At 35.4% G+C, this 25,533-nt stretch overlaps 1 long non-coding RNA gene across 2 annotated transcripts in view; it reads right to left on the reverse strand.

The window, feature by feature from the left end:
- Positions 1-2,844: 2,844 nt before the first annotated feature.
- The window catches only part of LOC134484291 (uncharacterized), a 31,679-nt gene continuing 8,990 nt past the window's right edge, over positions 2,845-25,533 (reverse strand). For both annotated transcript variants that reach the window (XR_010061700.1, XR_010061699.1), the window contains one exon: positions 2,845-4,232. This is a non-coding gene — a long non-coding RNA (uncharacterized LOC134484291). The remainder of the gene's footprint in view (positions 4,233-25,533) is intronic.

Genomic DNA, 25,533 nt, shown 5'->3' on the forward strand with positions numbered 1-25,533 from the left:
ACTCAAATCCTCACATAAAAGAACACACAACAAAATAATCTTTGACCCAATTGATAAGATATAATAGCCCACTTAAGCATACCAAGCCTGGTACCATCCATACCTTTGGAACATTAATAACAACAAGTAAATACACAGAGCAGAATCTTAACTTCACCTGCCATGGCTTCTCACCTCTCCTCTTTCTGTCTCTCCTTTTTCCTCTAGTCTCTTCTACTTCCTTCAAACTTCTTTCCTGCCCATCCTTCCTTCCTCCAATGATAGGCCTCCTTCTATACTGGACCTGCCCCTCACCTGTACTTCACAAATTTAATGGTAAAGTGGTTTTGCAGAATTCACCTGAGTTCTGAGTACAGGACAAGGCAGCTGTCCTTAGAGCAGTGGATTAGCATCAAAATACAGATAACTTCAGTGTAAACAATGTTTCCCCCTTTTTGTCCAGTTAAACAGACTTTTCATTTATATATCAATTGAGTAAGATTATTACCATTCAACAATTTATAAAGCATTTGATATATTCAACACCCAGTCTGTTACTATATCAGTTAGAAATAATATTTAGTTCTTCATTTCAGCTTGAGAAAGGCTTAAAATCTATATTATGTCTTGGCTAGCTTGTATACTATCTGATAACTATCCAAAAAATATCTATATCCAGATTTATACGGCCTGATAAGCAATGAGACTATAATCAGTCTCCAAACGCGCCAGAAATCTGAGAAAGACCAAATATCTATACACATAGGAAGCCTATGACGACTTCTAGTACTGAGAGGTTGTAGAGACAAATTTCCACTAGCACAGTCCACTGTTAGCAACATGTGAGTGGGATACTTCCTACACTTTTCAGTGTTTTTTCCTAAATATTGACTTTAAAATGCATTTAGCATAATAAATATTGAGGAGGATGGAGGGAGGGAGGAAACTGAATGGGAGGGGAGGTAGGGAAGGGAGTAGGCTTTGGAGGAATTAGTTATAGGGAAAGCAGGGAAAAGAGAATGGAAATCACAAGTGTGGGGTGCACATCTCAAGGAAGATCCAGAGAACTGGGAAAGGCGAGTCCCCAGGATGTCTATTGGGGTGACTGTAGCAATGAGGGTACAGATCCTTAATTTGCCAATTCTGTAGCCAGGAATGACTCACAGTGATGTGACAAGGAAAAAAACCCACCCATTAAACCTTCAATCAAAAGTGAACACAGCCTACAAGATCTTCAGAGACAAAGATAGAAACAGTAGACATGGAAGGAATGTCCAACCAATGGTTATTACAGATTGAGACCTACCGCATGAGCAATCACCTATCTCTGATACATTAAAGATACTCTATCATGCTTGCACACAGATTCCTAGTATAACTTTCCTCTCTGTGACTCCACCCTATACCTGAGAGAAACAAGTGTAAAGATTCACCACCAAACATTAGCTGGAGCTTGGGGAGTCTTTAAAAAAACAGGTGAAGAATCAAGGCCCAGATAATATGAGGGACTTCACAAAAGACCAATAGAATCAACTCATGGGGACTCTTGGGGTTTTTCAAAGACTGAACCACCAACCAGAGAGTGAATATGGACTGAGCCTGAGCCACCAGGACATAGGTAGGAAATGTATAGCTTTGTCTTTTTATGGGTTCCCCTGACAATGGGTGTTGGCGTACCTTGAAGATGGAGCACCGATCTTGGGATGTAAAATGAGTAAATAAATGAATGAATTTTAAAGAAACAGATGTCCCATCTACATACAACATGTTTTGGGGAAACCCAATTCTAGTTGTTCGGTACCCACATGAAGACAAAGCCTGTGGACTGCCTATATCCTTAGAGGCCATAATCCTTTTCATTCTGTTCTTCCATCTGTGTCCCCAAGCACCACCCCTGGTATGGCTAATGGATGTCTGCTTCTGTCTGAGTCAGCAGCTTAGTGGAGTCTCTCAGAGGGAAGCCATGTTAGACTCCTTTCTCCAAGCATAACAGAGTGTCAGTAGTAGTGTCAGGGATTGGTGCTCATCCCTGGGATGGGTCTCGATCTGCACTAACCATTGGTTGAAATTTCCTCACTCTCTGTTCTATGCACGGCGCCTTCATTTCTTGTGGTCAGAATAAATTTTGGGTCAAAAGTAGGTGTCTTTATCACTCCATTTGGGTTGCTCTCTGGCTACCGGAGATTGCTTCTTCAGGTCCATATCACTGAGGCTGTGAGTCTCAACTAAGGAAACACCCATTGATTCATGGGCATCTTTTACCCCAGCTCTCTGCCTCTTTCTGGATATGACCTCTACCTCCTCAACCCATTTATCTAGGCTGCTGTGTCTGTCCTCACTAGCAGATGGTGTGATCACAGAGACTAGATATGCAAGGTGAGGAGATACCCGAGGGTTCCCCTCCTGCTCAGAGGAGAAAAGGCTGGGGGAAGGATTGTGAGAGGGGTGAACTGGAGGGGGCAGTGTGCAGCATGTAAAGTGAATAAATAAACAAATAACTATGAAAATAACTAAGTCTACTTGAAGGTAAGAAGCAGGTGTGTGTGTGTGTGTAAGTAAGTAAGTAAGTAAACTTGAATGTAAGAGCAGTGTGTGTGTGTGTGTGTGTGAGTGTGAGTGTGTGTGGCTGTGTATGTATTTGTGTGTGTGTATATATATATATATATATATATATATATATATATATATATATATATATGAAGTTAAGAACAGGTGGGTGTATGTTTAATATTAAATTATCACATTTGAGAAAACAGTAGTCTATGCAGAAGAAAGGACAATTTAGTCACTATATTTACAAAAAAATGGTGTTTGCTGCAGATGAATGAATGATTCGTGATTAATAGCATTATCTGTTCTTCCAGAGAACCTGTTGACAGCTCACAAGTGGCTGTAATTTCAGCATCACGGAACCTCACACCTTCTTCAACCTCCTGGACAGTAGGCATGCATGTGTTGCACATGTGAACAAGCATATGTACAACAAAAAGTATAAAAACAGAAGAGCAGTTCCTGGTTGACATAATTTGATTTTCGTGAATATTCATAGTAATGATCACAGTCAAATAAACACTTTATTGTTCTATAGTGCAATCAAAACCACTAAAAGTTAATGATCACATGAGTCACTTAAAATCTATTTATTAAAAAATTGCAATAAAAATTTGCAGAAATGAAATTAAAATTTTATTACTATATGAATTAAAAAACATTAATATTCTCATATAGAGCTGAAAATAATACTTTACACATATTTCTTTGGCTTGTATAAATATTGCAGTTTGTGGTTAATTTGCTGCTGGTTTTTGTAGGAGTTCTTTTCCAGGTATTAGCCCATAAACTCTATAAACTCATGAAGAATACACTACAGGAATGTAGGCTCTATTGTGTTGAATCCAGGAAGGTTGCTATATGTATTCCTTCTTCTCTGATCAATTTTCTCTACGTACATTACAAGGATATTTTTGTTCATGGGTTCTTCCACTTTTGTCAAGCTGATAGCTGATAGCTGATAACTGGAGAATATTTAATTTTGGAAGATCATTTTTGAAGATATTTCCTAATGTCTGCACTATCAATGATATAGATTTTCAAATGTGTGGCCAAAGGAACAGCTATCAAGGGACTAAACATGACTTTTAACTACAGTTGCTTTGTCTTTTTGAAAGAAGTAATCAGAAAGGGATGCTGTTTGTTTTAAGGGACTCTGGGGGGAAAACAGGAAGGAGGACAGCATTTGAGACATAAATAAATTAATAAAATAAATAAATACAAAAAATAAAAAAGAATTCAAACTATACAGGAAAAACAGATTTAATTGCTAGGAAACAGTATGGTTTTATATCGTGTCCTAATTCCTGAATTTTATATACTTTAAGCAATCTAATGACTAATTCTCAAAAATCAGAAAATTGAAAAAAAATGTTACAAGTAACACAGTAGGTTTACCAAATCATATCAACAATGTTTCTAGAACTGTACACTTTCTATGCCCATATCCAATCCAGAAATCCAGTTAACATTTACTTATTACATATCTTAAGTCATTCAGTTTTGTGATAATTCATTACTATTTTTATCTTCTGTGACCACACCTTTGAAGATAACTACTTACCTTGCAAGAATGTCTCTGAATTTGGATTTGCCCAGTAGTTTTCCTCTTTTAGGTTGAGATTATATGTACTTGACACAGATACCACAAAGTGTTTCTTGCTTCGCTTATCGCAGTTAAGCATTAGGAGGATATCTGTCATCTTAACAAGAACCAAATATAGAGCAATGAAATTATTTTAAATTATTTTCCTTTCATATTTAAAATATTTTAATGTATTTTCTTTTGTATTTCCTTTTAAAGTAATAGAAGTTAAAAGAGAATTACTTAATGCCTATGGAAAGACTGTGTGTCTCTTCAATACTTTATGCATTGCTTTCAACATCTCGTCATTTTTTTACCAACATTTTGACCTGAATGGTCCTTACTCCATGTAAGTAGACTCAGAACAATGAGTCTGAGGAGAATATAATTACTGTCTTTCTGTATGGGTGACTCATGCCTAAAACAATACTGTAGTTTTGGTGTCATGGTAATTTGTCAATGTCTTCAATATTTTCAGCACACTTAAATGGAATTTTATTTTTGTTTCATTATACTCATAAAGACTCAAGATTCTAATTTTATATTATTTTATTTTACTGTTGAATAGCAACCTGAATCTAATTATATAACTCTAGCTGACTTTTATATTTGTATTCGGTCACTTGTAAACCCACTTCAGTACCTGTATGTGAATGCATATTTGTATGTGTGTGTGTAAGTGCATGTGTGTATGTGTGTGTGTGCGTGTGTGTGTGTGTGTGTGTGTGTGTGTACGTGTGTGTGTGTTTATCTGAAACTATGATATTGATGTTGAGAATCACCTGGCTGAAATTCTTTTCCACAGCCCTTTTAGAAATCAAAAAGTGGAGGAAAGACTACTCCTGTTCCAAAATAATAGACACTGGGTGAACAAAACTGAAGTATGGACTGATCAAATGGTACACAAAGCAGAGGTTAACAATTCACTCTCCTGAGAACTAATTAGCAGTTCCAGTCCAATGCAAAGAATTTACATGTACTGAGGAATATGGAATTGTATCATAACGAGCTGAGATCATGTACAAACAATTTCTGAAAGATTTCCAAATAGCTAAGAATGGATACAGAGAATTTTCAAGACCCTGAGACATTAACATGTGGTTTAAACTCTGTCCAGAGGAAACCACTTAAGTACAGGATTAATCTACTAAAGTAATTTAGTAGCAAGCATACTTTACAATTGTTTGCAATTAAGCATGGTGGTGAATAAAGAGAACACTTTAAAAAAAGGTATGTTTCTTAAAGTTTGTTTCAAGACAGCAAGAAAAAGCACAGTTATTATTTTTTTTCTTTCTTTCACAGACTTTGCACCTTTTTGAAAGAGCACTTTGGGATCCTTTATTACCTATTTATTATCAGAACCTTCTTCAGACCCAGAGTTCTTTTCAGTCCTGTCTTGACTTCTTCGTACTTTAAGCAAAGATGATGGGTTCAGCATGGATATCACTGTGGTATGGAAGATGACCAATAATTTTTCAACTCCCTGTGGGTGGTTAGATTTGGATCTCAAGTAGTTTTTTCCCAACCCTACAAGGCAACCTATTCCCCATGAAATAATTGCCTTGTGGGAACATACCTCACTACTCATTTGGGCTGCAGAATGAAGCAGGGCCATACAGTGGACAAAGGCCATGGCTGGCAATAGGCAGCACTCAATTATACAAAAAGTGTGAAGAAAAACGTCTGTGTGGCACATCCCTCCTGAGAGATTCCTCAGATCTCACTTTCAAGGCTCTCCATATATTGGGTATGACAGAACTAGTGTAACCAATTTTCAGGATACATAAGTTCATCAGAAAAATGTACATGGGGGTGTGTAGAGATGGACTAGTGCAGATAACAAAGGCAATGAGAGCAGGATGAGGGTTGACAGGAGGAAGCATTCTCCAGGTACCTCAAACTTCTTGGCGATTGAAAAGCATTTGACAGACAAGTCCTTTTCCTGCCACAAAGAGCAATTGACACAATTAACACTCATCTCCTGGAAGACAGAGCATTAAGCCATTAGAAGGATTCTTGCAGATAAGAGATATTGATTTTTTAATACTTTTAGACACTCAGTTACATCAGAGTCAAAGTCTTTCTCTGTAGTCACAAAAATCAAAGCTTAGAAGTGATTTATTCTCACAGATTTTCATATCTAATACTTTCTCTCTTAACACCAGGAGATTTTCCAAAGTGTGTTAAGCATTGAGTCAAGTGTCCAAATATTTACAAAGCTGGTGCAAACTTGTAGTCTTTGCACTAATGCTGTTCAGGCAGAAATTTTCCCATGGGTGAGTTCAGTTTCACATGCTCTATAAGCAATCATTGAAATTAAGGAAAAGAAAACCTTGACTGTATCTCAACTTTTTCCCCATTCTAATCAGTAACAAGTTATAAATGTTATGCAGAAAAATAGATCAACCTACTTATTTCTATGCTTTCGTATTGCCACAGGTATAGTCTCTCCAACCACCATGTGTGTGTGTTGGGCCCCGATTATTCTCTGATTGCTATTATGAATATTCAAACCCACACAATAAAGGTATAAATTCCTCAAGACCTATTATTTTTGAAGATAATGCAAAATCAAATAATCATTTGATAAATAAATAACTGGTTTTAATACATAGAATTAAAGGCAAGGCACATATTGATATCTACACAGTAAGGAGGTCATCAGAGAAGCTTTTTAAGATGTGTAAAGTGAGACATGGAAGTGAAGAATGATCAACCAAACAACACCATACCCCTTCGTGCCACAACCTTCAATATGACAGATGGTATTTGTAACTTAATAATTAACGTCTCTTTATAGAACATGTTTTTTAGCAGGAGTATCACTGCATAGGCGTTAAATTTCTATTTTCTTAATATTTTTCGTGATATTCTATCAACCAGACTTTTGATTTAAATAAAGAAAAAAAAGAATAAAAGATGTATTGTCTTGATATGTAGTCCGGGATAACCTGAAATTCCTAATTTCTCTGTCTCAGTCTCTTGAATGTGAGTATTCTAAGAACAGGATATGGTGCCTGACTTGATAGAAATTCCTTCCTATTCTTTAATCTCAACATCATAGAATTCCAACAAACTACCTGTATTTCTGTACACATAGTATTTATACAGTTTATCCCTCTTTGCTCATTTTTGCATATGGCACCTGTGGTGTGATTGCTTGGTTACTTTCATGGAAAATTGTTCATTTCCAGCAGAGCCTAGTCTGTTTTCAAATATCTACCTTTTCTTCTCTCTATAGTTACACTCTGTTTCTCACAATGTCACTGCTAAAGTAGCTGTTAGCACTGTGGTGGTGACTACTTTTCATCTTGTTCACATTGTTGCCTTATATTGAGACTGAGTATGGACTGCAAAGTTCTTATCATTATGTTTACCATCCTTACCAATATCTGAGCTCTCATGTAATGAGGAACTCCAGTGCTAAGCGTACTTTGATTCCTTGGGGATTCTGCCTGTCCCTTCCCATTATATCTTCTGAAGTTCAGTCTCATGTCCCTCAAATATTGGAATGTGGCAAACTCATTTTTCTCACACTCTGATAACTTTTCCCTTCAAATGAGATGTCCTTTCCTGTTTTGTGGAGTGTATATGTCTTTGCTGATGTTTGGGTTTTCTTGACAAAAAATATACCACTTTTTCCTGACAAGTGTAGAGTAGGAGATATCACCAGCCTCTTAGGTTCTCTCTCTATTCACTTGATATAATGAAATGTCAGAGGTATGTGAGTAGATCAGCACATGGTTAATCCACAAATCAAATGTGATCTTCAGTATTTCCAAATTTTAGATAAATAAACATGTTATCTATGTTTATAAATACCATATAAGACGCACACACACACACACACACACATACACACACACACTTGTATGCCTATATATTCATGCAGAGACAGAGACACAGAAAACACAATAGAAAAAAGCACGTAGAGGTTGTACATGAATTAAAATGTTAGCATAAGCAACAATGAAGGATAACAGTATTTGTTTACATCCTGCTTCACCATTTGATCACTTATAAACACGGCTAAGAAAAAAAGCATTCCCCATGAGTTTACTTCTGTATGAATAAGTTAATTTCCCAAATCACTTAAGTTGATCAGGTGTGGAATGCTTGTCAGCTACATGGGTCATTAGCTTGTGTGCATGTCTAGCCACAAACATTTTAGATTTACATTTGGGTACACGCTATTTTGGGGAATTTCTCACCACAATACATAATTTTCGTTTCTGTTCAATAATTGATCACTAGATTAATTTTCTATTTGGGTTAATGAAAAAACACAGCTCTCCAAAACAACAAAAACAACAAAAACAACAAAAAAAGAAAAACAATACACGATTTTCTTGTGGGGGCAGGGGACATAGTCAGGTATAATACTTTATTAGATCTATTAGATTGATCTGACCCATTCATACAAAAGTTATAAAAATCTAAGTGTAGAGAACATAGGGTAGACTTAAAGCTCTGACAGTTATGAAGCGAGAGTGCTGTTGAACATACTTGACCATTCAGTGGACTCTGTTCTTGTAGAAAAAAAAAATGCTGGAATGCATAGGATTCTATTGTTATGCATTTCACACTTATTTTAATGTAGTGTAAATATTTGTCCATATTAAAATAAAAGAAACAAAAAACAAAAACAAATAAACAGCCTTCCCACAGCGAACACAGAGAATGACTATATTTTTAATATGAAATATTTTTAAAGCAACTTACTTTTCATTAGTAATTTCTGTATTTGTATAGTTAGCTCTCTAGTTAGAGAGTGAGGCCTTTCATCTCCCAGGTAAATTTCCAGAATATTAACTCAAGAACTAGAATGTTGTATTTACATTTGGATTTGTGCAATAAAAATGACTCACGAGAAATCCTGAGGTTTCATAAAAGAAAACTTACTAAAGCTAAAAGCACACATTGCACCTGACATGATAATAGTAGGATATTTCAACACCCCATCCTCATCACTGGAGAGATCTTGGAAACAGAAATTAAACAGAGATGTAGAGAACATAATAGAAGTTATGAACCAAATGGATTTAACAGATAATTATAGAACATTCCATCCTAAAATATAAGGATATACATTCTTCTCATAACGTCAGGGAACCTTCTTCAAAATTGACCACACAATCGGTCCCTCAGCAGACCTCAACTGATACAGGAAGATAGAAATAATCCCATGCATTCTATAAGATCACCACACACTAAGACTTTTCTTCAACAATAACAATAATGTCAGAATGCTCACGTATACATGGAAGTTGAAAAATGCTTTACTCCATGACAAACTGGTCAAGGAAGAAATAAGGATAGAAATTAAAGACTTCTTAGAACTTAATGAAAATGAAGACACAACATTCCCAAACATATGTGACACAATGAAAGCAGAGCTAAAAATAAAAACTTATAGATCTGAGTTCTTGCGAAAAGAAACAGGAAAGAGCATATATCAGGAGCTTGATAGCACATGTAAAAGCTCTAGAACAAAAAGAACTAAATAAACCCAAGGGGGGTAGAAAGCAGGAAATAAAACTCAGAGATGAAATCAATGAAGCAGAAATGAAAAGGACCATACAAAGAATCAACAAAACCTGGAGCTGTTTCTTTGACAAAAACAATAAGATAGATAAACCCTTAGCTAAACCAACCAGAGGTAAAAGAGACTGTATCGAAATTCACAAAATCAGAAAAGAAAAGGGAGACATAACAAGGGAATCTGAAGAAAGTAAAAAAAAAAAAAAAAAAAACATCAGATTCTACTATAAAAGCCTATATTCAACAAAACTACAAAATCTGGAGGAATGGACAATTTCGAAGACAGATACCAGGTAGCAAAGTTAAAACAGGAACAAATAAACTATCTAAAGAACCCCATAACTCCTAAAGAAATAGAAGCAGATATTGAAAGTCTCCCAACCAAACAGAGCCCAAGTAGAGATGGTTCAGTGCAGAATTTTATCAGACCTTCTTAGAAGACCTCATACAAATATTATCCAAACTCTTCCACAAAATTGAAACAGACAGAGAACTACCACATTCCTTACATGAATCCACAATTACTCTTATACTTAACCCACACAAAGACTCAGCACAGAAAGAGAACTTCAGACCAATATCCCTTATGAATATTGATGAAAAATACGTATAACATTCTTGCAAACCGAATCTAAGAACACATCAAAAAAATCATCCATCATGATCAAGTAGACTTGAACCCAGGGATGGAAGCATGGTTTAATATAGTAAAATCCATGAATGTAATCCATCATGTAAACAAACTCAAAATTAAAGAGCACATGAACATTTCATTAGATGGTGTGAAAGCATTTGACAAAATTCAACAATCCTTGTGGATAAAAATCCTGGAAAAATCAAGAAATGAAGGCTCATATCAAAACATAGTGTGGGGCTGGGGATTTAGCTCAGTGGTAGAGCGCTTACCTAGGAAGTGCAAGGCCCGAGGTTCTTTCCCCAGCTCTGAAAAAAAGAACCAAAAAAAAAAAAACATAGTGTAAGAAATATACAGCATACCTGTTGCTAACATCAAACTAAATGGAAAGAAATTTGAAGCATTCACACTAAAACCAGGAACTAGACAAGGCTGCCCAACTCTCCCCTACTCATTCTAAACAAGACTCCATGCCATAGTCAGAGAAATCAGACAGCATAAGGGGTTCAACCAGATACAAATTGGAAGAGAAGATATCAAAATATCACTATTTGCAGATGATATGATTGTATATACTTAAGTGACCCCAAAAGTTCCACCAGAGAATTTCTCAACCTGATAAATAACTACAGCAAAGTGTCAGGGTATAAAATTACCTCAAACATACCAGTATCCTTCCACTCCTCAATGGATAAACACGCTGAGAAAAATAATGAAATCACACACTCCACAATAGTCCCAAATAATATAAAATAACTTGGTGTTAGTTGAAACAAGCAAATGAATGATCTCTATGACAATAAGTTCAAGTATCTGAAGGAAGGAAATGAGGAAGATCTCAGAACATAGAAAGAGATTCCTTGCTCATGTATTGACAGGATTAATTTAGTAAAGATGACTATTTTGCCAAAAGCAATGTACAGATTCAATGTAATCTCCATCAAAATTCCTACTCACTTCTTTAATAAAGCTAGAAAGAGAAATTTGCAAATTCATTCCGAATAAGAAAAAAGCCATGTAGCTAAAACTATCCTCAACAAAAAAAGAACTTCTGGGGGAATCATCACCCCTGAACTCAAGCAGTATTACAGAGCAATAGTGATAAAAAAAAAACTGCATGGTATTGGTAAAGAGACAGATGGATAGACCAGTGGAATAGAATTGAAGACCAAGTAATGAACCCACACACCCTATCGTTTGATATTTGGCAAAGGAGATAAAACCATCCAAATGAAGAAACATAGTATTTTCCAGAAATAGTGCTGGTTCAACTGGAAGTCAGCATGTAGAAGAATGAAAATAATCCCAATTTTATGACCAAGTACAAAGCTTAAGTAAAAGTTAATCAAGGACTTACACATAAAACCAGATACACTCAAACTAATGGAAGAAAAGGTGGGGAAGAATCTTGGACACATGGGCATTGGAGAACATTTCCTGAGTAAAACACTAGTGACTTATGCTTTAATATCAAGAATTGACAAATAGGAGATCATAAAACAGCAAAGCTTCTGTAAGGCAAAAGACACTGTCATTAGGATAAAACTGCAACCAACGGATTGGAAAAGATTTTTGCCAATCCTATATCTGACAGTGGATAATATCCAAAATATACAAAGAACTTAAGAAGTTAGACTCTAGAAAGCAAAAATACCCTATTAAAATGGGGTAGAGTGAGTTACAAGACATTCTCAGCTGAAGGTTTTCAACTGGTCAAAAAACACCTAAATAAATTTTCAACATTCTTAGTCATCAGGGAAATTCAATCAAAACAAATCTGAGATTCCACCTCACAGCAGTCAGAATGGGTAAGATATAAATCTGAGGTGACAGCAGATGCTGGCACGGATGTGGAGAAAGAGGAACACTCCTCCATTGTTGGTGGGATTACAGACTGGTACAACCCTTTTGAAAATCATCTGAAGTTTCCTCAGAAAAATGGACATTCCATTACCTGAGTACCCAGTAATACGTCTCTTGGCCATATAACCAAAAGATGTTCCAACATACAACAGTGCAATATAGTCGAATATGTTCATAGCAGCCTTATTTAAAATAGTCAGAAGCTGGAAAGAACCCAGATGCCCTTCAAGAAAGGAATGGATACAGAAAATGTGGTACATCTACACAGTAGAATATTACTCAGCTATCAAAACAATGACTTCATGAAATTTATAGGCAAATAGAATAAACTAGAAAATATCATCCTACATGAGGTTATTCTATCAAAGAAAAACATACTTGGTATGCATTCATTGGTAAGTAGATATTATCCAAAAAGCTTGAATTACCCATCGTGCAATACACAGACCACATGAAACTCAAGAAGGATGATTAAAATGCAGATGCTTCACTCCTTCTTTAAAAGGGGAAACAAAATACCCATGGGAGGGGATAAGGAGGCAAAGTTTAGAACTGAGATTGAAGGACCTGCCGTTCAGAGCATGGCTCACATGTAGCCCATACATATACAGTCACCAAAACTAGATAAGATGTATGAAGCTAAGAAGTGCAGGCTGACGATAACTGGATATTTATCTCTCCTGAGAGACACAGCCAGAATATGTCAAATACAGAGGCAAATGGCAACAGCAAACCACTGAACCAAATCAGACCCCAGTTGGAGGAATTAGGGAAAGGATTGAAAGAACTGAAGTTAATAATAACAATCTCAACCAAACAGAGCTTCCAGAGACGAAATTTCCAACAGCAAGACTATACATGGCCTGACCCATGGTTCCAACTGCATGTGGCAAAGGATGGTCTTGTTGAGAAACAATGGAATGAGAAACAATTTTTTTTCGGACAATGTTGTACCCCCAGTGTAGGAGAATGTGGGGAGGTGTAGGGAGGCTGTGAGTGGAGAGGTGAACTCCTTTATAGAAGGGTAGGGGGAAGGGCTAAGGGGCTTGTGGACTGGAAACCTGGAAAAGGGAATAACATTCAAAATGTAAACAGGAAATATCCAACAGTGAGAGAGAGAAAGAGTGAGAGAGAGAGAGAGAGAGAGAGAGAGAGAGAGAGAGAGAGAGGAGGAAGAATAAGAGGAAGAAGAAGAGGAAGAAGAAGAAGAGGAAGAGGAAGAGGAAGAGGAAGAGGAAGAAGAAGAAGAACAAGAAGAAGAAGAAGAAGAAGAAGAAGAAGAAGAAGACGAAGAAGAAGAACAAGAAGAACAAGAAGAACAAGAAGAAGAAGAAGAAGAAGAAGAAGAAGAAGAAGAAGAAGAAGAAGAAGAAGAAGAAGAAGAAGAAGAAGACGAAGAAGAAGAACAAGAAGAACAAGAAGAACAAGAAGAAGAAGAAGAAGAAGGAATTGAAAGAGAAAGAAAAATAAACTTCCATTCTTCCCCATTCCCTCTCTTCCTCAGCTGTTGTTTAGGCAGTCATGTTAGTGAGATGCTATAAGTGTAATTTCTGGTGTTACTTTGGAACACCATCTCATAGTATACTTTAGTCTCTTACAATCTTCTTTCCCCTCTTCTGTAATGTCCCTCAGCCTTGAATCAAGTGACGTTTTATAGATAGATGCATTGAGACTGCACCTGAAATTTCTATCCTGCATTTTGAAAGGCTGGGATTTTTACTGTGATCTTTGTTGCAGAGACTGTAATTAATTCTGTATATAAGGACACATGACTTTGATTGATGTTAGGTATGATACTGGCTTAAGTAAGTAAGGGACTGTATATACTCCCCCATAGTCACAGCTGCAATAGCCTTATTTATGTGGCTAAATTACCAGTACCATCCATGTTCATTGAACAGGACTTAAGCAAAATTAGAGAGCTGTTGGCTATCAGCAAGCTATTTCTGCCACTGCACTGCCCTTATGTTTATCCTGTCATGTTGATCATTGTGTTTTACAGGCATGATGTGAACAATCACTTGAAACTGACAAGACTGGTGATTGTAATTACATGCTATACTAGAAATTAGACCTGTGCCTGGCACATCTTTCTCTTTAATAGTTACTTTCTGATACTCAGGAGAACGTAAAAGTTAAATTTAGTCTTAAACTAACAAAAGGAAATTAAACTTTTTCCTGCTATAGAGCGTTTTTTAATTGAAGCAAAATAAATATTTACTTGATGTTGGGGAAATATAATTTAATAGTATAATCCAAACACCTTTTAAGTGATTGAAAGTCACATGTAGTTGGTAGCTGTCATAGTTTCTAAAATTGGCATCAGGGTTATAACTATGAAATATTCTCTGCTTTATGCAAATACAAAGGAATAATGAACAAAATTACGTACCAAGCTTCATGCTTTAGGTAAATAATTGCATTTATTCAATTGTATATAAGATTATATCATATTAGCTAGGTTTCAAGTGCATAATAATCATGATTAAATTATTAATTAAATATTAAAATAAGCATACTTGGGTTACCAAGTATAAATGGAAAATAAAATATATTTGAATAACCAAAAATATTTATTAAAAGCAAAATGATGAAAATATTGTTTACATAAAAGCAGCCTGGAGCTATATGTCACCTTAAAGTTTTATAGTGTGTTCCAGTGAGGTGTCCCAGCAGATAAAATTTCATGCCTTCAAAAACCAAGAACCTAAATTTGATACCTACACATATATGTTTTGAAGACTTCAATATTACCACAACACCTGCACACATAAAGGCTACACAGAATATTAATAATGAGACTAATGAGAACAATAATGATAAGAAAAAGAAAAAAAACAAAACTATAGGAACATTTTAAATAAATAATATATTGTATTGGTCTTAAAATAGGAAATTAAACACTTTTTCTTAGTACACTAACTATTCAAAGGAAAACTAACAGGCTTTTACTTCATTCTATATGAAAGCAAAAACACATGAGATCGATTGTGCAGAGGACAGAAACAGACACTTATCCAAGGTTCTATAAGAAAAATTTGAAAGATCTACAGTATAATATTAACATATTTAATCAAACACATCTTACGATGATAAAGGAAAGAAAACTGGAAAAAATGATGGCTGAGTGTAGTCTCAGCACCTAGAATGTGCCAAGATGTCTCAAATACAAAGACACCAGAAATACATGAGAAAATGATAAATAGGTTGAATTTATTATGGAATAAGTATTGTAATATTAGCTTAGTGGTTAAGAGCACTTATACTCATAAGAGCAAACACATTCATTTTCCAACATCCACGAAGCCACTTGCAACCAGCTGTAAAAGCAGCTCCAGGGGATCTGACATCTCCTGGTCTCCCCAGGTGCCTGTGTCCATGTGCACAAATCTATTCATACGCATTCACACATAACAGATCACTCAAATAAAAAAGATTCATGAATGTATTTTCTGCACATATTATGAATAGTAAACATTCTACATATGCAAACACAATTGCTACAATATAATAAGAAAGAAGACAATTCGCAAATAGTATGAAGAGTAAATTAAGGATTAAAGCTTACACAGTTCAGTAAGGATAAAATGTTAAACTTCACTATTGAATTGCAATGTGTATGTTAAAAAAATCTAACATTTGAATTTATGAGTAAAACTATTTTATAAATTATTTTATTTAAATACATTCCTTCCATTGTACAATCTCCTTGTCCCCTCACACAGTTACTCATCCCATTCCACCTCTTCCTTCCCTGACTCCAAGACGATGTTCCCCAGATTCTGCCAGGCCCCATAATCCCTGGGGCCTCAAAACTCTCAAGGATTAGGTCAGACCAGGCAGTCGTCAGCTATACATGTGTCAGGGCATCAGAGCAGATAGTGTATGCTGCCTGGTTGTTGGCTCAGTGTCTGGGAGATATCAACAGTCCAGAATAGTTGAGACTGCTGGTCTTCCTATAGAGGTTGCCCCCCACTTCAACTTCGTCAATCCTTCCCCTAATCCAACAACTGACAGAAATCAGAGACTGTTACCGTTTTAAAATATATGTATCATTTAATTTTGAATGGTACACTATGGGTTCTTTCACAAAAAATTGATAGCATTATGTATTTATTATAGTCTTCAGAGATGGAAATTTGGCAGTATTTATACAAGTATTTCATTACTTTACAGCATTGAGATCATTCCAACAATGTGTTTTGTAATTTAAACAAAATATATTGTAAATAATCACCACTGAGTACAGTGCCAAAGTCAGTGTCCATGCTGATTTTCTGTAGCGAACTTTACTTAATGAAAATGAAAATAATCTGAGTGCCACAATTAGGTTATTATTTAAACAAATGAGTAATCTACCATTTATTAAATGCATGATATTCCATGAAGAAATTCCTCATGCACATGTATTCAAGATATATTGTTAAATGAAAAACAAATGAGAGAATATTGCATTATGTAATTAAACTTTATAAACAGAAGATTAACATATATTCTATAATTTTGTCAATGTAGAGTAAACCTGATACAAGAGCATGGGAGGCAGTAGACAGAACACTGGCAGTTCTAGGTCATTTTGAGCTACACAATGAGATCCAATTTTAAAAACAAATAGATCTGATTTGAAAGAATATCTGCCAAACCGATCTTAGTGGTTACATTTGGAAGTTTTAAGAAAGCAAGTTATTCTTTGACAATTCCATACATGCACAACACATGTATGGAAGCCCACTACACTCCCAATATCTTATCTTCCCCAACGAACATATCCTCTTTAGACCAAATCCCCTCAGCACATGCATATCTTTTATTTTTCCTTCATGACATCCTGGATTTAACCTGAGTCACTTTTGTGAAAAAGACCATGAAGCTATACACTTAACAACTTATAAGACACCAGTGGCTACATCATTTTCTATTCTCCAACACTTCGCTTAGTTCCTTTGAATAGGCAGGGTCAATATTATATAGGGTCTGTTCAGATAGATGTAAGTATTCTGAGTTCCTGAGTGCCACAACTGTATCAAGCTCAGAAGACAGCACCTAACAGATTTCCTTACCTATTAATTAGCCCTTGAAAGAGGCCAAGCCCTGCATATCACCTTATCTCTACACTGGAAGTTATCTCCGGTGGATAATCATTTGAAAATGAAAACTTAGTTTTCTCCAAGGGAATCTCACTGGGTAACCACACTAATTTTAAGGGTAGAATTCGTATAAAGAAATAAGGGAACTGAACAACATCTTTGGGGGATCCTTGTCTCATAATATGACAGGAGTTTTTATTCGGAATGTCTTTTTCCTTTTGTTATTTATTTATTTATTTATTTATCTATTAATTTTTACTCTGTATGCTTTGTGTATATATTTTTTCTTGGTTTTCTGTTTCCATGAAACACCTGATTGTGTGAATGGAAGTCTGTGTCTCTGTGTCTGTATCAGATTCTTGTAGCCTGCATTGGCTCTTTTCTATCTGTTGTTTTGTTCTATTCAAATTCATGAACTTTCATTTTATTTTTATCCCTTAGATGACTGTTTGTTTTCTAGTGAGAGTCAGAAGAATGTAGATACAGATGACTGGAGAGGAATAGAAGAAGGAGGGAATAGAGGAAAGGGAAATCATAATTCAAATACATTGCATGAAAAAGTCAAATTTTAAGAAAAGAATTTTAAAAAACATACTTTCTAGTGCCTGTCTGCCCACTTTTCTCAAAGGCTTAACAAATTTTATATTAAAAGTTAATAAAAATATTTTAAACCCTTTCCAAGGCAAGGAAAATTATTTGTTTACAGCCAATCTGGAACTGCAACTATGGGAGTGAAGCTTCTGTAGAGTTGCAATATTGCAATAGGAAATTCTTTAAATGCTTTCAGAGATATTAATCCACGGAAGTCCAGTGGGAGTTTCACATGATGGATGTTAGAAATTTTCAATGGGAAGATATACATTTTCGATACTTCAGTTTTCATGCAACTCTTCAAGATCAAATTAAATGTATGGGATACAATCAAGGAAGAGGTATGATCCTTTGAAATTTTCACAATTAACCCAAATAATACTAAAATACCATTAATAATTCAGAATATATTGTATCCTAAGCCCACATCAGCATGACAATTAAGAAATAGAAGTAGATGTGTATCAGTGGATAAAAGCTGTTTCTGGAGAGGCACTATTTTATTTCTGGGACAATTTCACTTCGTTGGTAGATGGGTTAAATTAAGGTCTGATAATGAAGGTCTTGCTGTAAAAGATCATTCTCTCTCAACAGGAATTTCAAACCCTGATGTACAGCGCGCTAGCATTTAAATCAATCATCTGAAGAAACCTTGATAATGTCTTTATAACATTAAAATGGCTGTACAGGAGTTAGTGTTAATCAACATCTCTTCTTCAAGCAAAATACTTCTCATTTCATCCTTTGGTGTAACAAGATTCCAAATTCAATTTCATGTAAATTAGATGAAGATGATGATGTTGATGTTGATGATGGTGGTGGAGGGGGTGGTGGTGTTGGTGGTGGTGTTGGTTGTGGTGGTGAATATGATGAAGAAGTCAAAAACGATCTTTTGGGACAGAGAACAAAGCCCATAATATATTCAGTGTTTTTCCTATCTTTATTGTGTCTAGGATCGAGAGTGAAAAATAATCTATTGTAAGTGCTATGTTGGGAAGGAAGAGGTTTAAGCTCATCAATAGCCCACTATCCATTACAAGAGAAAGCAAATTTGTCCTGAGAAATATATATATATATATATATATATATATATATATATATATATATATATATACTCACATGAAACCCTTACCATAACCATAGCAATGAATCAATTTAATTATGTGAGGCAGCAAATTGCCTTTCAGAGTTTAGCTAATTAATATAAAGTGATCATGTACAGAGTGCACTCCCTGGCTGTCAGGACCAAAGCCCATGAATTTTAGATCTTGTTGTCCTAGGATTTTAAAAGTGAATGACATAATTGATGGCAATGTGCAACTCTAAAAGTCTTACTATATAAGTCACAGAGACACCATAAGATATGCTGATTATCAGGTTAGAACTTTTATATTCATAAGTATTTGGAGTTTCAAAGAGTAAAATTGTTGAGGTTAAGAACTGGGCATTTTTAGGTTTGCATTTCAATCTCTAGTGTGCAGTTTGGTTTTGGTGGATCATTACACAGTGTTTTATTTTATTATATTTGAAGAAGTGATATAAGTTAACTGTACAGATTAATGAGTCTCAGTTTGATATTTCCATAATGCAGACAGCATGCACTGAACTAATGTAACTACATATTTTCACTGAATTTTCTGCAACTTACAAAAAGTTAGGATTCTCCATTCTATTTTTGGGAAAAAATGACTTCCATAGGATATAAAAATCCTTAATATATTTTCAGAACTTTTTCCTTATTTTAGAATTTTATTTATTCTTCACACACGAATACAATGTACCTTGATCACACCGATCCTTAACTTGGTTCTACTCTCTCTGGATTCATTCCATTTCCAGCTTCATGTTCTTTATATTTTCCTGTTTTATTTTCTTTATAATCTATTGGTTCACTGATTACTGCCTGTTGGGATCTTCCCTAATTCATTGTCTTAACTGTGTACAGGACTTGTGCATACGACTGTAGATGCAGTGAGTCCATTGGTCCGACAACTGTTTCATCTCTAGATGTCATGGTTGGATCCTCTCACTCCCCAATTTGGCCTTCTCCTTTTCTGCTGTTTCCCCATCCTTATGCTCAGCTTTCTTCTTCTCATGGTCTTAGCACTTATATAAGTTACACAGATCAACAGTAATTACTGCACAGTACACCTATACATTTCTCTGACCACAGATCATAAAAGTAGTAATGTATGGATAAAAACAGTTAGTATTGGAAGGCAGTTTAACAACATGGCCATTTAGCAAAACAGGAATAGTAGGATCCTCTCTATGGCCATGTGAGCCATGGGGAAAATGTGACCGTGTTTACAACATGACATCTGACTTTCCTTCTATAGTAGAGGCTTCAAAGTCAAACAAACAGCAGTTGGCCATTTTCATAAAATTTATATAATTGTCTTCATATTTCTGGATTTTCAACTGGCACAATGATATCTAGTTTCATCAATATCCATGCCAATGATATAATTTTGCTCTTTTGATGGTTAAAAAAAAGGTCTGGTGCCTATATAAATTATTTTTCCAATTTTGTAACATGGATATTTTGAACAGTGAGAAGGTAAATACAGTCATGGAGTTATACCTGGAATAGACATATTCCTCAAGGTACATATTCCTTCAGTGTTACTATTGAATCACAAATAATTTCAGTTTTCAGTTTTATATTAATTTCTTTAGTAGCTATATTGAATTTTAGATCCAACAAACATATACCAGGGTTCTTTGTTCCAGCAACACTATTCAAACACTGTCATTTGTATTTGTACTTCATCAACGATTTGTGGGTTTAGTAATTTTCATATAATTTTTGATAATTACTGTGCCATTATTTTAAGCATTTAATCAACCATATTGCATATTTAATTGCATTACTTTATTTCTGATGAATAAGGTATTTTGTGTCTTATAGATATGATCCATACATCAGATAAAGAGCCAGTAAAGTTTCTCCATCGTTATTTAGTTGGTATCTCTTAATGACACTCCATTGTGAACATGTGCCATATTTTCTGTATCCATTCTTCTGTTGATAAGCATCTAGGTTCTTTCCAGCTTCTCCTATTATAAATAAGGCTGCTATGAACATAGTGGAGCACGTGTCTTTGATACATGTTGGGGCATCTTTGGATATATGCCAAAGAGAGGTGTAGTTGGGTCTTCAGATAAATCAATGTCCAATTTTCTGAGGAACCTCCAGACTGATTTCCAGAATTGTTGTTCCAGTCTCCAATCCCACCAAAAATGGGGGGTGTTCCTTTTTTTCCACATCCTCGCCAGGATTTGCTATCAGCTGAGTTTTTGATCTAAGCCATTCTGACTGGTGCGAGGTGAAATATCAGGGTTGTTTTGATTTGCATTTACCTTATGACTAAAGATGTTGAACATTTCTTTAGGTATTTCCCTGCCAATCGATATTCTTCAGATGTGAATTCTTTGTTTTGCTCTGAACCCCATTTTTCAATAGGGTTCTTTGTCTCCCTGCCGGCTAACTTCATGTGTTCTTTGAATATTTTGGATATACACTCTCTATCTGTTATAGGATTAGTAAAGATCTTTTTCCAATCTGTTGGTTGCCATTTTGTCCTAACAACAATGTCCTATGCCGTACAGAAGCTTTGCAATTTTATGTGATCACATTTGTCAATTCTTGATCTTAGAGCATGAGCTATTTTTGTTTTATTCAGGAAATTTTCTCCAGTGCCCATGTGTTTGAGATACTTACCCAATTTTCTTCCCTTAGTTTGAGTGTATCTGGTTTGATGTGGAGGTCCTTGATCTAGTTGGACTAAAGGTTTCTACAGGGCAGTAAGTATGGATCAATTTGCCTTCTTCTACATGCTGACCTCCAGTTGAACCAACACCATTTGCAGAAAATGCTATCTTTTTTTCCATTGGATGGATTTGGCTCCATTCTCAAAAGTTAAGTGACCATGGGTTCATTTCTGTGTCTTCAATTCTATTCCACTGGATTATATGCCTGACGCTGACTTAAAGCCATATGGTTTTTATCACTATTGCTCTGTAATACTCCTTGAGTTCAGGGATAGTGATTCCCAGGGAAGTCCTTTTATTGTTGAAGACAGTTTTAGCTATCCTGGGTTTTTTTTTCCAGAAGAATTTATTAATTGTTCTGTCTAACTCCATGAAGAATTGGACTGAAATTTTGATGGGGATTGGAATGAATCTGTAGGTTGCTTTTGGTATAATTGCCATTTTTACTATATTAATCCTGCCAGTCCATGAGCATTGGAGATCTTTCCATTTTCTGAAATCTTTTTCACTTTCTTCGGAGACATGATGTTCTGCTCATGTGCTTATATCTTTTACTTGCTTGGATAAAGTCACCCTGAGATATTTTATATTATTTGAGGCTATTTTGAAGGGTGTCATATCCCTAGTTTCTTTCTCCGCTTGTTTAGCTTTTGTGCAGAGTTATTTTTATCCCCAGGCCCTTTGCTGAAATTGTTTATCAGGCTTAGTAATTCTCTTGTGGAACTTTTGAGGTCACTAAGTATACTATCATATCATCTGCAAAGAGTGCTATTTTGACTTCTTCCTTTCCAAACTTTATCCCTTTGACCTACTTTAGTGTCTGCTTGCTCTGGCTAAGACGTCTAGAACTGTATTGAATAAGTTGTGAGAGAGTGGGCAGCCTTGTCTAGTCCCTGATTTCAGTGTGATTGCTTTAAATTTCTCTCCACTTAGTTTAATGTTAGCTATGTATTTGCTGTATATATTTAGGTATGGGCCTTAAGTATCTGTCCTTTCCAGGACTTTTATCATCAAGGGATGTTGAATTTTGTCAAAATCTTTCTCAGCATCTAATGAAAGGTTTTCATATTTGAGTTTCTTTATGCAATGGATTAGATTGTTGGTTTTCTGTATTAAAACATCCCTGCAAGTCTGGAATGAATCCTTCTTAATCATAGTGTATTATTGTTTAATGTGATGTCGGATTAGGTTTGCAAGAATTTCTTTGAGTATTTTTGTGTCGATATTGGTAAGAGAAATTAGTCTGAAGTTCTCTTTCTTTGTTGGGTCTTTCTGTGTTTTAGTTATTACAGCAATTGTGGCTTCATGAAAGCAATTCGGTAGTACTACATCTTTTCAATTTTATGGAATACTTTGGACAGTATTGTTATGAAAATTTCAGTGAATTTTGGATGGATTTCTCCATTAAACCTATCTGATCCTGGACTCTTTTTGTTTGGGAGAGTTTTGATGATTGCTTGTATTCCTTTGGGAGTTATGAGTTGTTCAAATGGTTTATCTTTTCCTGATTTAGCTTTGGTACCTAGTATTTGTCTAGGAAATTGTTCTTTTTCTCCAGATTTTCAAGTTTTGTTGAACATAGGCTTTTGTAGTAGATTGATTTTTTTTAAATTTCCTCTGATACTGCTGTTAAGTCTCCCTTTTTAATATTTGATTTTGTTAATTTGGACACTCTCTGTATCCTCTGTTTAGTCTGGCTGTGGGTTAATATATACTGTTGATTTTCTCAGAGAGCCAGGTATTGGTTCTGTTGATTCTTTGTATAGTCCCTTTTTTTCTACTTGGTTGATATCAGCTCTGTGTTTGATTATTTCCTGACTTCTACTCATCCTGGGTGTATTTGCTTCTTTTTAATCTAGAGGTTTTAGGTGTGCTGTCAAGCTGCTGACGTATCCTCTCTCCTATTTCTTTCTGTAGGCACTCAGAGCTATGGGTTTTCCTCTTAGAACAGCTTTCATTGTGTCCCAAGAGTTTGGGTGTATTGTACCTTCATTTTCATTGAATTAGAAGAAGTCTTTAATTTCTTCCTTTAATGTTTCCTTGACCACGTTATCATTGAGTAGTGCATTATTCAACTTCTATGTATATGTTGGTGTTCTTTCCCGATTGTTTTTGAAGAACAGCCTTAGCCCATGGAAGTCTGGTAGAGTGCATGGAATTATTGCTATATTTCTGTATCCTTTGAGGCCTGCTTTTTGACTGATTATATGATCAGTGTTGGAGAAAGTGCCATGAGGTGGTGAGAATAATGTATTTCCTTTTGTTTTGGATAGAATGTTCTCTAAATATCTGTTAAGTCCATTTGGTTTATACCTTCTGTTAGTCTCTCTATGTATCTGTTTAATTTCTCTTTCCGTGATCTGTCCAGTGGTGAGAATGGGGTGTTGAAATCTCATACTCTTATTATTTGTGGTGCCATATGTTCTTTGACGTTAGTAAGGTTTTTTCTTTGTATATAAGTGCCCTTGTATTTGCAGCATAGATATTTATGATTTCGAGTACATCTCGGTGGATTTTTCCTTTGATAAATATGAAGTGTCCTTCGTTATGCTTTTGAAGGACTTTCGGTTGAAAGTTGATTTTGTATGATATCAGAATGGATACTCCAGCTTGCTTCTTCAGACCATTTCTTTGGAAAGTTTTTTCCCAGTCTTTTCCTCTGATGTAGTGTCTGTCTTTGTCTCTGAAGTGTGTTTCCTGTAGTGCAACACGCTGTGTCCTCAATACATATCCAGTGTGTCAATCTGTGTATTTTTAGTGGGTAATTGAGTCCATTGATGATGAGAGATATTAAAGAATAGTGATGGTCGCTTTCTGTTATTTTCATAATTGCAGGTTAGAAAATGATTGTGTGCTTCTCTTCGATTTGTTGTGAAAAGATTAATTTCTTGCTTTGTCTATGATGTTACTTGCCTCCTTGTTTTGTGGCTTGCCAGTTAGGGTCCTTTGCAGGACTGGATATGTAGAAAGATATTCTGTAATTTGGTTTTGTCATGGAATATTTTGGTTTCTCCATCTATGTTAATTAGGAGTTTTGCTGGATACAGTATCCTGGGATGGTGTTTTTGTTCTCTTAGTGTCTATATGACATCTGTCCAGGATCTTTTGGCTTTCGTAGTATCTGCTGAGAATTCTGTTTTAATTCTGATAGGTCTGTCTTTATATGTTACTTGACCTCTTCCATTACTGCTCTTAATATTTTTATTTGTTTTTCGATTTTGGTGTTTTGAGTATTATGTGATGGGACGATTTCCTTTTCTGGTCCAATCTATTTGGAGTTCTGTCGGCTTTGTGTATGTTTATGGGCATCACTTTCTTTAGATTAGGGAAGTTTCTTTCTATAATTTTGTTGAACATATTACTGTCCCTTGATGTTGACAGTCTTCACTCTCTTCTATACCTGTTAAGCTTAGGTTTGATCTACACATTGTGCCCCGCATATCCTTTATGTTTTGGGCTAGCTGCTTTTCCATTTAAATTATCTTTGACAGTTGTGTCAATGATTTCTATGGAATCTTGTGCTCCTTAGATTATGTCTTCAATCTCTTTTATCCTGTTGGTGATTCTCGCACCTGTGACTCCTGGTCTCTTTCCTAGGTTTTCCATTTTCAGAGTTGTCTTCCTTGTGCTTTCTTTATTGTGTCTATTTCTATTTTTAACTCCAGGGTGGTTTTGTATATTTCCTTCTCCTGTTTTGCAGTTTTTCCAGTAGTTCTTTAAGGTACTTTTGAGTTCACTCTTTCAGGGATTCTACTTGTTTACTTCTGTATTTTCTATTGTCCTTTGTATTCTTAAAGGAGTTATTTATGACCTTCTTAACACACTCCCCCGTCATGATAAAATGTGAATTTAAATCTAGATCTTGCTTTTGTTTAGATATACACTGTTTGTTTTGATGGGAGAATTGGGTTCTGTTGTGCCTAAGTAGT

Source organism: Rattus norvegicus, chromosome Y, assembly GCF_036323735.1.
Source record: "Rattus norvegicus strain BN/NHsdMcwi chromosome Y, GRCr8, whole genome shotgun sequence".
NCBI classification, from domain to species: domain Eukaryota; kingdom Metazoa; phylum Chordata; class Mammalia; order Rodentia; family Muridae; genus Rattus; species Rattus norvegicus.